The sequence below is a fragment of the Rattus rattus genome, chromosome 4 (genome assembly GCF_011064425.1).
Source record: "Rattus rattus isolate New Zealand chromosome 4, Rrattus_CSIRO_v1, whole genome shotgun sequence".
Taxonomy (NCBI): Eukaryota; Metazoa; Chordata; class Mammalia; order Rodentia; family Muridae; genus Rattus; species Rattus rattus.
Window position 1 is genome coordinate 120,592,547 of NC_046157.1, and position 11,078 is coordinate 120,603,624.

The window sequence follows — 11,078 nt, forward strand, 5'->3', positions numbered from 1 at the left end:
TGGATGATATTTTCTAGTTCCATCCCTTTGCCTAAGAATTTCATGAAGTCATTGTTTTTAATAGCTGAGTAGTACTCCATTGTCTAAATATACCACATTTTCTGTATCCATTCCTCTGTCAAAGGGCATCTGGGTTCGTTTCCAGCTTCTGGCTACTATAAATAAGACTGCTATGAACAGAATGGAGCATGTGTCCTTGTTATATGTTGAAACATTGTTTGGTTGTATGCCCAGGAGTGGTATAGCTGGGTCCTCAGGTAGTATTATGTCCAATTTTCTGAGGAATTGCCACACTGATTTCCAGAGTGGCTGTACCAGCTTGCAATTCCACTAATAATGAAGGAGTGTTACTATTTCCCCACATCACCAGCATCTGCTATCACCTGAGTTTTTGATCTTAGCCATTCTAACTGCTCTGAGATGGCAGACCAGGGTTGTTTTGATTTGCCTTTCCCTGATGACCAAGGATGTTGAACATTTCTTTAGGTGCTTCTTGACCGTTCAGTATTCCTCATTTGAGAATTCATTGTTTAGCTCTGGACCCCATTTTTAATAAGATTACTTGGAGTTCAAAACTTAATTCTATCCCTCAAGAACTGTGTATCTACATTAATTTATACCACCATTCAAGACTTACATTCCCCTCTACAATGAATTTCACACTATCTATTTTCTAAGGATTAGTGAAGATTCAGAAAATAAAAGAACTCTAGAAAACAGTTGGTACATAGTAGGTTCTCCATGTTGGTGAATTCTCCTCTATGTACTCTCCCCACAGTGATTATAGTTAACTATATATTAATTTCTTGATAAATTCCAAGGGTGGTTGTGAAGTCTCATTAAAAGAAAAAAAGAAACAAACAAAAACAAAGACTTGTTAAACTGTAGGGTAGGTTTTAAAAACACATTATGAATGAAAATTGCATACATTTTATTCTTTCCATTTAAAGACTGAAAGGATAACAGAGTCTTCATTACTAGCAGAACAGCATCTATTGTATTGGCCATTCATGGACAAAGTGTTTTTATTGTAAAAGCTAACTGCCCTGTTAGCCAGGAAACAGTGACTTTTGACTTTTGACCCACTTTCCTTCAGTGTCATGGCAGGTAACAGTGACTACTCTATACACTGGAATTTGTGTATAACCCAGACATATTCCACAACTAGCACATTACTGTTCTGTTCTGCGAAAAAAACCAGCACTGTGTATGTCCCAAGCATTTAATTTTGTAATTAAAATCCTATTTTTGTGTGTTCCAAGACATAAAAGCCTCTCCATTTTATCTTCTACGATATAAATAAATTTTACTAAGAATATCCCAATCTGTGTTATGCAGTCAAAATTTGATTTTACAAAGTCCTTTGAGGAGTCTAGGGTAATAATGAATGACAGGGCTTTTTAAATATGAAACAATTTCTGAACAGATCTTCAAATTTTGTTACCTAATTTTCGTGTTGGCATTTTTATAATCCTTCAAGTTTTTAATAAAAATAATTTGCTGATGTATGAGACCCACTGAATATGTTGATACAACTTCAATTCTTTGTTATTTCTAGTTTAATGATCCTAGAAGTGATGCTTTTTGCTTAAATTGATTTCTTTCTCATCCTGACAAGGTTTCCTTTTTATCACCAAGTCTGTGTTCAAAATTTACACACACACACACACACACACACACACACACACACACACACACACACACACACACACACACACTCATACCACACTGGGACAGGACACAGATTTTACTGGAATGATCTGATTTCAAGATAGTTGCTTTACTTGCATGTGACCTTCTCCAGCAATTACTAAATTTAATAAAAATAATTTTGTAATAAAGATTAGCTGTTTTAAGGGTGTGATTGAGACATAGTCCTATTTTCCATCTCATTCCCTCCTTCTACTACTCTCCATTCCTATATTACAGTCATTTAGAATAGCAATTTTACTTCTACTACATTACTCTTCAAATTTGCTTCTCCACAAGACTCAAAAAGTTAGGAGGTTTTAAAATAAAAGATTATCTCCCCTAGAAAGCACATTGTAAGAAGCAAACTATATCATATGCTAGCACCTCAGAAAAACTCTGAACCTGTCTTTAGAAGATTTAAGTTTAGCTAGTTCTCTTTCTTGATGTGGGAACTTGGGGCAGTTATAATCCCCATAGATGTGTGTTCAGAAAATGAAGGTATTATAACACGCTTACGGGGAGAGCTGTGCCAAATAAGAATATTTCACAGGTCCATGACATGGAACAGGTGCACATCTCAGGCGTGCTAAATCCTTGCACGTAAACACTGTTCATCTCTTCTCTACCTCCAGCTCTGCAGAAAACCAGAATATTAACTTTGCCAAAAATGAATTAGTCTTATGGTAACTATCATTTCATTTAGTGTTTCAAGTCATAAGGCTAAGCTCACATATAGGAAATGTCTTTTAATAAATTTTGTTGTGTCCATTTTTTTGTTTCTTTTATAAATTTGTTTGTATTTTCCATACACGTTTTGAATGTCTATGACTCATAGTTTGTGACAACCTCCTCAATGTATCTAAATATGTTGCTAACTAAAGAAACTATATTGTAGATATAGTTCTAGTCATAGCCACATGAAACTTAGTACACAACAATATCAGGATAGAAATACATGAGCCTTGTAAAGTACCATTGCTTTCTTGGTTAGTCATGCAACACAAGAGTGTGTCACACAAAGATAAAGCTAGGAAATTAAAGGTAGTATTTCTGCTACAAATTTTCCCAATGAGACTATATTCTACTAATGCAAACAATTCCCATTGCTGCTCTTAGAATTCAGAGACTTAGAGTCATGCTGGAAAAAAATGCATCGGAAGCATCCTATGAGATTAGAGACAAAATGTATTATTGCTGTATTGTTAGAAAATTCCGTGAAAATTTAATTTTTCTTGAATTTTAAAAAGAGGCAGTGTTTAGTAGTAGCTCAAGTGGGAATTATAGACTTTATTCATTTTTACATTCATTCAAATATTAAAAAAATTGTCTTTTCCTTTATCTCTTTCCATGTGTTTTTCTGATGCTCTGCATTTATCTTTTAGACAATTATAAGTCTTGCCAATGCTACATACCCACAGATTGCTTATTAATGTATATGATGTGATGATCATACATACTAATAATGTGCAACATATGATGGTGCAGCCCAAAATATATCTTTTTCTGTTACCATTAATGATACTTAGAAAAGTATTTTGTAATCATGTGCTACATTCTTTTCCTATAGCAGGTGTCTTAGCATTCGTTTTAGCAGTAGCAACTCATGCTGCCTTCTAAAGAGAATCTAGGAACGTTCTCTCAGGCTTAATTTGTTTGTCTAATTGTAATATAATGACCCTAATGTGCAAATTTAGAGCAGAAGATTTTATGGGGGCACATGCAAATTTAGAGCAGAAAAGGGTGTGCGGGCATAGCTACATGCTGTCTTCCACCTTGACCTAGGAATTTTTCTTAATTGTTTAGGGACCTCAGTTTGAGTAAAGTTAGATTTTTGACCACACTGGGTAAAAGAATTTCTGACTAAGCCAATGAGAAGCAGAATTAGAACTTAGTTAAGGTAAATTAGAAGATGTTCAATAGAGCATGAATGTGGGCACCTCAAAGGAAATTCTGGCCTCATTGTCGAAATTCTGACTGTATGTAGAGTTTTTTGGAGCTTTTAAAATGTCATTATTCTTTAGGATCTTAAGAGACCCTCTTCTCTTTTATCTCTCTTTCCTGTGTGATTATTAAATTATAGAGTAGCTATGGAGGTATCTTGGATCTGATTGCAATCTGATGAAACCAGGTCCAAGTGGGTTAAGCAAAGTTTAAGGGTATGTTCTTGATGTTTCTGGCAAGATTCCTAGGAAAGGAAGTTGGTAGCTGGGAAGGGAGGAAGGTATTGAACAAGTGTTAATTGTTTCACTTCCTGATTCCTAGTTGGTGAGAGTCTTCAGCCAGACCTCTGGAATAGAATTCCTCTTTCACTTCTGGTTCCTGTGTCTTTATAATCCCCCTGTTCACATAATTCATCCTGCATGATTTATACCCTTTCTTCGACTGCTTAATTGTTTTTGATGAATAACATTTGAGCAACACGTGAATAGCATAGTTAAATTGATAGGGTTTTAAATCTTTTTTTTTTAGTTTCTGGTTTTGATACAGGTTCAATATATGCTAGTATGGCCTGGAAACCTACTGTGTAGCCAAAGATAATCTTGAACTTCCAGACATCTTGCCGCCATCTCCAGAGTGGTAGGATTTACAAATAATGCACCACCAAAATTGAAAAGGGGACTTCTCAGGCAGTAAACACAAACCTGAACTACCAAGCTCCACCCTCAGCCGAACCCTTCCTGTTGAAATTTTCTAGCTGAAAATTGAACTAAGGAACCAATAGTGACCTTGAGTAAGAAGCTAGTTGTAGTGTCAGATTATGAACTAATTCTTCCTACTTAAAAGTAGTATTTTGAACTCATATAAACATATATTATCTGTACACATCTATGCTCAGTTCTATATTTTTCTGAAGCATTTGAACACTGAATTCAGTAGGCCAAGATGAGTTAGTATTGCTTTCTTCAAGTTTCATTTGTTCAGAATGGTTTCCCTATTGTAAAAGAAATAGGTGGACATTGGGGCAATGGCTCCCGCTTTCTGTTAGTAACTGCTTTTATACAATAAAGTGCAGAAGGTTCTTCGATAGGCCACAGAGAACAAGGTTTGTGTTTCAGGAGCTTAATCACTGCCACTCAGTACAGCTCTCAGAGCTGATGCCATTTCCACCACAGTAACTGTCCCAAACAAAAGGCCTCCTCGCTTCCTGGCTTTTCCTGAGCAAGTTTCCTGGCACCATTGGGCCAATTGCTCAGTTAGTAATGTAAAACGGCTTCCAGTTCACCTACGAAGTTGGAAGTATGATGCTTAGAACACTGGCACATGGATATTTAAATTATTAGCAATATATTTCTAAAGAGCTAGTTTTCTACTGAATATTATTAGCAATTATTATTGAACACCGACTTGACATAAGCCAGAGAAAGACACATTGTTGCTTTGTTTTATCTAGCCTGTGTTGGCACAGAAATGATAGAAGACATGTTTAGGTACCCAGTCACTGTGTTAGCCTGCTGGGTGAGCACATGTGTTCAGTATTAAAGGAATGAGCTCTGGCTGGGCATTGCAGCATATGGTTTGCATTATGAGAGCAGAGTCATAAAATAAAATGAGAGGGAAAGCAGAGTATTGCAAATATAAAATGTTCAGTATTTGTTTTTCTTTAAAGAAAGGTTGTGCTTTCTTTCCTTCTATCAAAACAGGATTTCTTTGGGATGGTGCCTGTACTGTGTTTCTGTATATTGATGGTTTAAGAATTTAATACATAATTTTCCGCCCTTAAAATGTATTTGGACCAATCTTTAGATGATTTAAAAATGCTTATTTTAATTTTGTACTTCTTATAGTTATTCTCTTTATTACTATCATAATTAAAAATACATTGCTTTAAGGTGTATTTGCTTCTCCTTTCTAAACAAATTCATTGGGAAATTACACCTTAAACCATCTTTACAGTTTTCTCTTACCCATGAGTGCCGTGGTGGAGTAAACTATGAGAGAATAGTTGTATTAATGCAATTTATATATAACGTTTTTAGTTTTCATATATGAGGAAAATGTGTCTATGGTATTTATACACTAAATTGATATTCTAGTTTAAAAGCATTAAGTTAGGCAAAGAGCTCAGTGAATAAAGTCCTTGCTGTACAAGCATGAGAACACAAGTTAAATCCTCAGAACTCACTTAAAGTTGGGTGTGCATGCATGTGTTGTTAATCCTAGTGTAGCTATGGGAGCCAAAGTTTGAATGTCTGAATCCCAGGCCAGTTACCTTCATGTGTACACCAGCAAACAGGCCTGTGTCCAACAATGTGGAAGATGAGAACTGACACTAGAAATTGTCCTCTGACCTCCACACATTTTCTGTACCACCTATGTGCTTAAACATATACGTATAAGCATGCATATGCACACACATAGAGACACACCAAATGATAATGAAAAGTAAATGTCAATTTATGATTTTAAATATGTACAGGTGCAATATTACTATAGCAGCAGATAGAAACTCTTAAAGTAATGATTTATGGGGTTGTGAGGAATTCCTTATAATCTTTTAAGTATTTTTGAAACTTTGGATCATTAAAGATTATTACATGCACAACAGTAAATATTATCTAATATTTCCATACAGCCTACTGTTTAGAAGGACATTAGAGACAGTCGATCCTGCTACTCCAGGCTGATTTTCATTTCCCATTTGCTTACCATTAAGTGTGAAGAATGTACCTCGTGATTGCGCTTTTGTACGTGAGGGCTCAGTGGCCAGAAACCGTTGTGTGATCCACGCAAGGAATTGCAGACTGAGTAAGCTTTTCACCTCCTGCTCTCTAGCTCCAAAGCGAAGAAAGCCTTGTGGGATTGCTCCTGAGTGCAGTTGTATGGTATAAAAATTCAACCTAAAAAGATAGACAGAGTTAATCTATCTATTGAGAAAACCTAACCCGTATTTTGGCTGGGTATTGTCCTTTTCTTGAATAACTCTCACTCACAAGGCTTATGTTTAAATTCATGTTAAAACATTTTTTGTTAAAAATGTTTAATTTTGTTTTGTCTATATCATATTTTTTAAATCATACCTTCTCATTACTTCCTATACATCTTCTCTGAAATCTTGAATGTGAAACCCTACCTTTCCTGTTGTCAAATTCATTTTTGGTTAATTTTGAACCCCATAAAATACCATCCATGACAAAAGAAAGCAAAGACATAAAGGAGAAGGGAAGAATATAGTCATAAAAAGCAGCCCAAGATGGCCTCTGTCCACTGGTCAAACAAACACACAACAAAACAAAAAATCCCAAAAACCTGTGGTTAATTTTGGCCATGTTTGTGAAACTTTCCAACTCAAATCATTTAAGAATATTTTGCCTCATTTCTACAATGCAATTTTCTAGAAGTTGCACAGGGAGAAGGGCATTTCTAGGTGTCTAACATAATGAACAGAATTAATTTATTGTAGCTGTTTGTATTATGAATGTTAATTATGTCCCCCCCCCCAAAAAAAACTGTATGAGAGGGTCTGTCCATAGCTTCTGGGAACCTGCACCCAGTTGGTTCTGACTGGTAAATAAAGATACCAACAGCCAATAACTGGGAGGACAGACAAAGGCAGGACTTTAGGATTCCCTGGCTTAAAACTGGGAGGAGGGAAGAGGAGATCCAAGAGGCAGGGAGAGTGTGGAGGAGAGGAGAGGGACCATGCATAGGATGCTATGTGCTTTGGGAGTGATTGGCGCATGTGCCTCAGACACCTTCAGTTTTTATGTTCACTGTGTAGCTGGCTATTCAGCCCAGGTCTTCTCACCCAGTCTGACAGATAAGGGATAGAATTTAAATTGAGCAAGAGGACTGCTTGTGGCAAAGACAGGGAAGTCAAAGATTTAAAATCAGGACGCTAATGCATAGAAACATTGGTACTTATTTTTAACATTGATCATCAGTTTTGCTGAAGTCCACATTATGTACAGTGCCACTGAAATGTCCTTCCTTACCCATAATGTCCTAAGCTTTCTCAAAAGAATATTCACTGGAATAAATATGTTAAACTATGACAAACCAAATGTATACAGCTGTATGTATATGTATAATTTTATTTTTGCTTGTTAGTTCTTGAGCTACTATTTACTTTGCAATAATTTTAAAGTATTCCTAAAATAGTTCGCTTAGCTAAATAATTATATTGACTTTGATAAGGGAATATGATAAAAGGTAATTAATTGTTAAACACTGTATCTAAAACTATACTATTGTCAAAGGCAGTTTGTTTCTACTTAAAGCATATAATTTCCAAAGACGTTTTGCATCCCCTCTTTTAATTTCAAGCCTGGAAAAATCTCAGCCACTGCTGATGTATAAATTTCAGTCGGTAACAATGGCCAGAATACACACACACAGACACACACACACATACACACACACACACACACACACACACACACGAACACACACATTTACAGATAAAAACACACCTTCATATTTCTTTATGTTTTTATGTGAATTATAAGTCTCATCCATGAATTAACAGTCCCACTCTCCCAAATTTTGTTCCCTTTTCAACTCACTCCCTTATTTGAGGTGACTATTTTGGTTTCCATTCTCTGTTTCTCTTTTCTCTAATATTCCCACATCTTACTGTTTTCACTAAGAGCCAGTGACCTACAATTTATTTTTTCCACTGTATGATTTTGATATTTATTAGATATTTTGGTACTATGAATCATATCTCAGTTTTCATTTTTTTAAATTTTATTTTTCTTGGATATTTTATGTATTTACATCTCAAATGTTATCCCCTTTCTCTCCTCTTCCATATTCTTTCCCCTTGCCCCTGCTTCTGTGAGGATGCTCCAACTCCTACTCACCCTCTCCAAACGCTATGCCCTGGCATTAACCTACACTGGGGAAACGAGCCTTCATAGGACCAAGGGCCTTTCCTGGACAATGTCATCCTCTGCTCCATATGTGGCTGGAGTCATGGGTCCTTCCATGTGTACTCATTGGTTAGTGGTTTAGTCCCTGGGACCTCTGGTGGGATCTGATTGTAAGACCAAAATGTAGATGCTTCATTCCTTCTTAGAAGGGAGAACAAAATACTCATGGGAGGAAATACAAGGAGAAAGAGTAGAGCAGGTAATGAAGAAAAGTCATCCAGAGACTGCCCTACTGGGGATCCACCCCACATGTAGCCACCAAACCCAGTCACTATTGCTGATGCCAAGAAGTGCTTGCAGACAGGGGCCAGATACGGTGTCTCCTGAGAGGCTCTGCCAGAGCCCTACTGATACAGATGAGGATAACCATTGGACTGAACAAAGGAACTCCAATGGAGGAGTTAGAGAAAAGACTGAAGGAGGTGAAGGGATTTGAAACACCATAGGAAGAACGACCTACACCTTATTTAAATGAGGAAACTCTACTCAAAATGGAAATCTAAATTCTCCTATCACCAAATTACCAGTTCCACAGTAGATCTTCATATTCTCTTAGTCAGCTCTCTTTTCTGTAAGTGTTTGAATTGTTCTAATTATCTAGGAATACTTACTTCACTTTTGGATGTAGCAATATACTTTCATGCCTGCTCAAGAAATTTTTATGTGTTTAACTTGTTTATTTATTTATTTATTTTTTGTTTTGCTTGATTTGGCTTTGGTTTTGGATTTTTGTTTGTTTGTTTTTTTCTGTATCATCATTTTTTCTATCTAATTCATGCTTTTCATCTGGATTCTTCATATGTCAGCCCAGCTTCTTCCTTTCTTATCCTGTTCAGGCCCACATGCCTAGAGAATGTTATCAGCCACAGACATGCCAATGGGTGAATCTTCTCTAAGCAGCATCTCAAATGTAGACTTCTGTGAATTTTGTTGGGTTCATGTCCAACAGTAGAGATTTTTATTTATGTGTATGTGAGTCCTAAATTTGTTTACCCTCTAAACGACCTGGCACACTCTGACTGAGCCATCATCTATAAGCTAAGCACTTTGCACTTTGTCGTGTATTCTTACTATTCTTACTATTCTTCTCTGCCTCACTATTCACAACTCTAAAATCAACCACTCATTCTCAGCTCCCATTGTTATCTCGGAACAACCATATCCTAATAAGAAGCCTTTTTAAAAATATGCATGTGGGTGACTGTGTGTGTGTGTGTGGGGTATATTTATTTATAGGCATGTAAAAGAGTAAGCCTTTGAGAGGAGAGGACAGAAAAGCAGAAGAGGTTGACAAACACTCAGAGCAGTAGTCACAGGCATTGTGGGCAGGGTGCCTGACTTGTTAGGTAGTTGCTGGGATTTGAACCATGGTCCTCAGGATTGTGTAGCAATCTTAACAACTTAGTCATTTCTCTAGGTCTCCAAGGAAAAGTCTTGAATTTCACCTTTCAAACTTTGCTTTTCCAAAGAGTATATTCATCATTTGTTACATCTATTTTAAATGAGAAAGTGTCTGTTATCAGTCAGTTCTCTCTTTTCTTCAGCATGCATCTACTAATTTACAGTCCTCATTTTGCACTTTGAAAGAGACATAATAAGTGAGAAAAGCAACCAAACTTTCAAGAAACTTGTGACACACGTTGAAAAAGAAAACCATAACTTGCACATTTCAAGAGAAGGAAAAAGGTAACAGTACCTGTTCTTAAGAGTTGGAAAGAATTGGGCTTATACTGGAACAAAAACCAAAGAGGCTCTCAAGTGTGTAGTTGTCATTGCCCAGCTTTAGAGGAAACTGAGGGAAGATGAGAAAGCTGATATCAATTATCTCAGCAAACAGAAAAGGCAAGCTATTCCTCGAAGAACTAACATAAGAGTAAAGTGTTTGAAAAGGCTCCTGTGAGATGTCAAACTGAATAAAATAATTGCTGCTGGATTACCTCACTCAGGATGAGATTTTCTAGTTTGATCCATTTGGCTACGAATTTCATGAAGTCACTGTTTTTAATAGCCGAGTAGTACTCCATTTTGTGTACTACATTTTCTGTATCCATTCCTCTGTTGAGGGATATCTGGATATTTTCGGTTTCTGGCTATTATAAATAAGGCTACTATGAACATAGTGGAGCATGTGTCCTTGTTATATATTGGAGCATCTTTGGGCTTATGCCCAGGAGTGGTATAGCTGTGTCCTCAGGTAGTACTATGTCCAATTTTCTGAGGAACCAACAGACTGGTTTCCAGAGTGGTTGTACCAGATTGCAATCCCACCAGCAATGCAGGAATGTTCCTCTTTCTCCACATCCTCACCAGCATTTGCTGTCACCAAAGATTTTGATCCTTAGCCATTCTGATTGGTGTGAGGTGGAATCTCAGGGTCATTTTGATTTACATTTCCCTGATGACTAAGGATGTTGAACATTTCTTTAGGTGCTTCTCACCCATTGGAGATTCCTGAGTTGAGAATTCTTTCTTTAGCTTTGTATCCAATTTTTAATAGGGTTATTTGATTCTCTG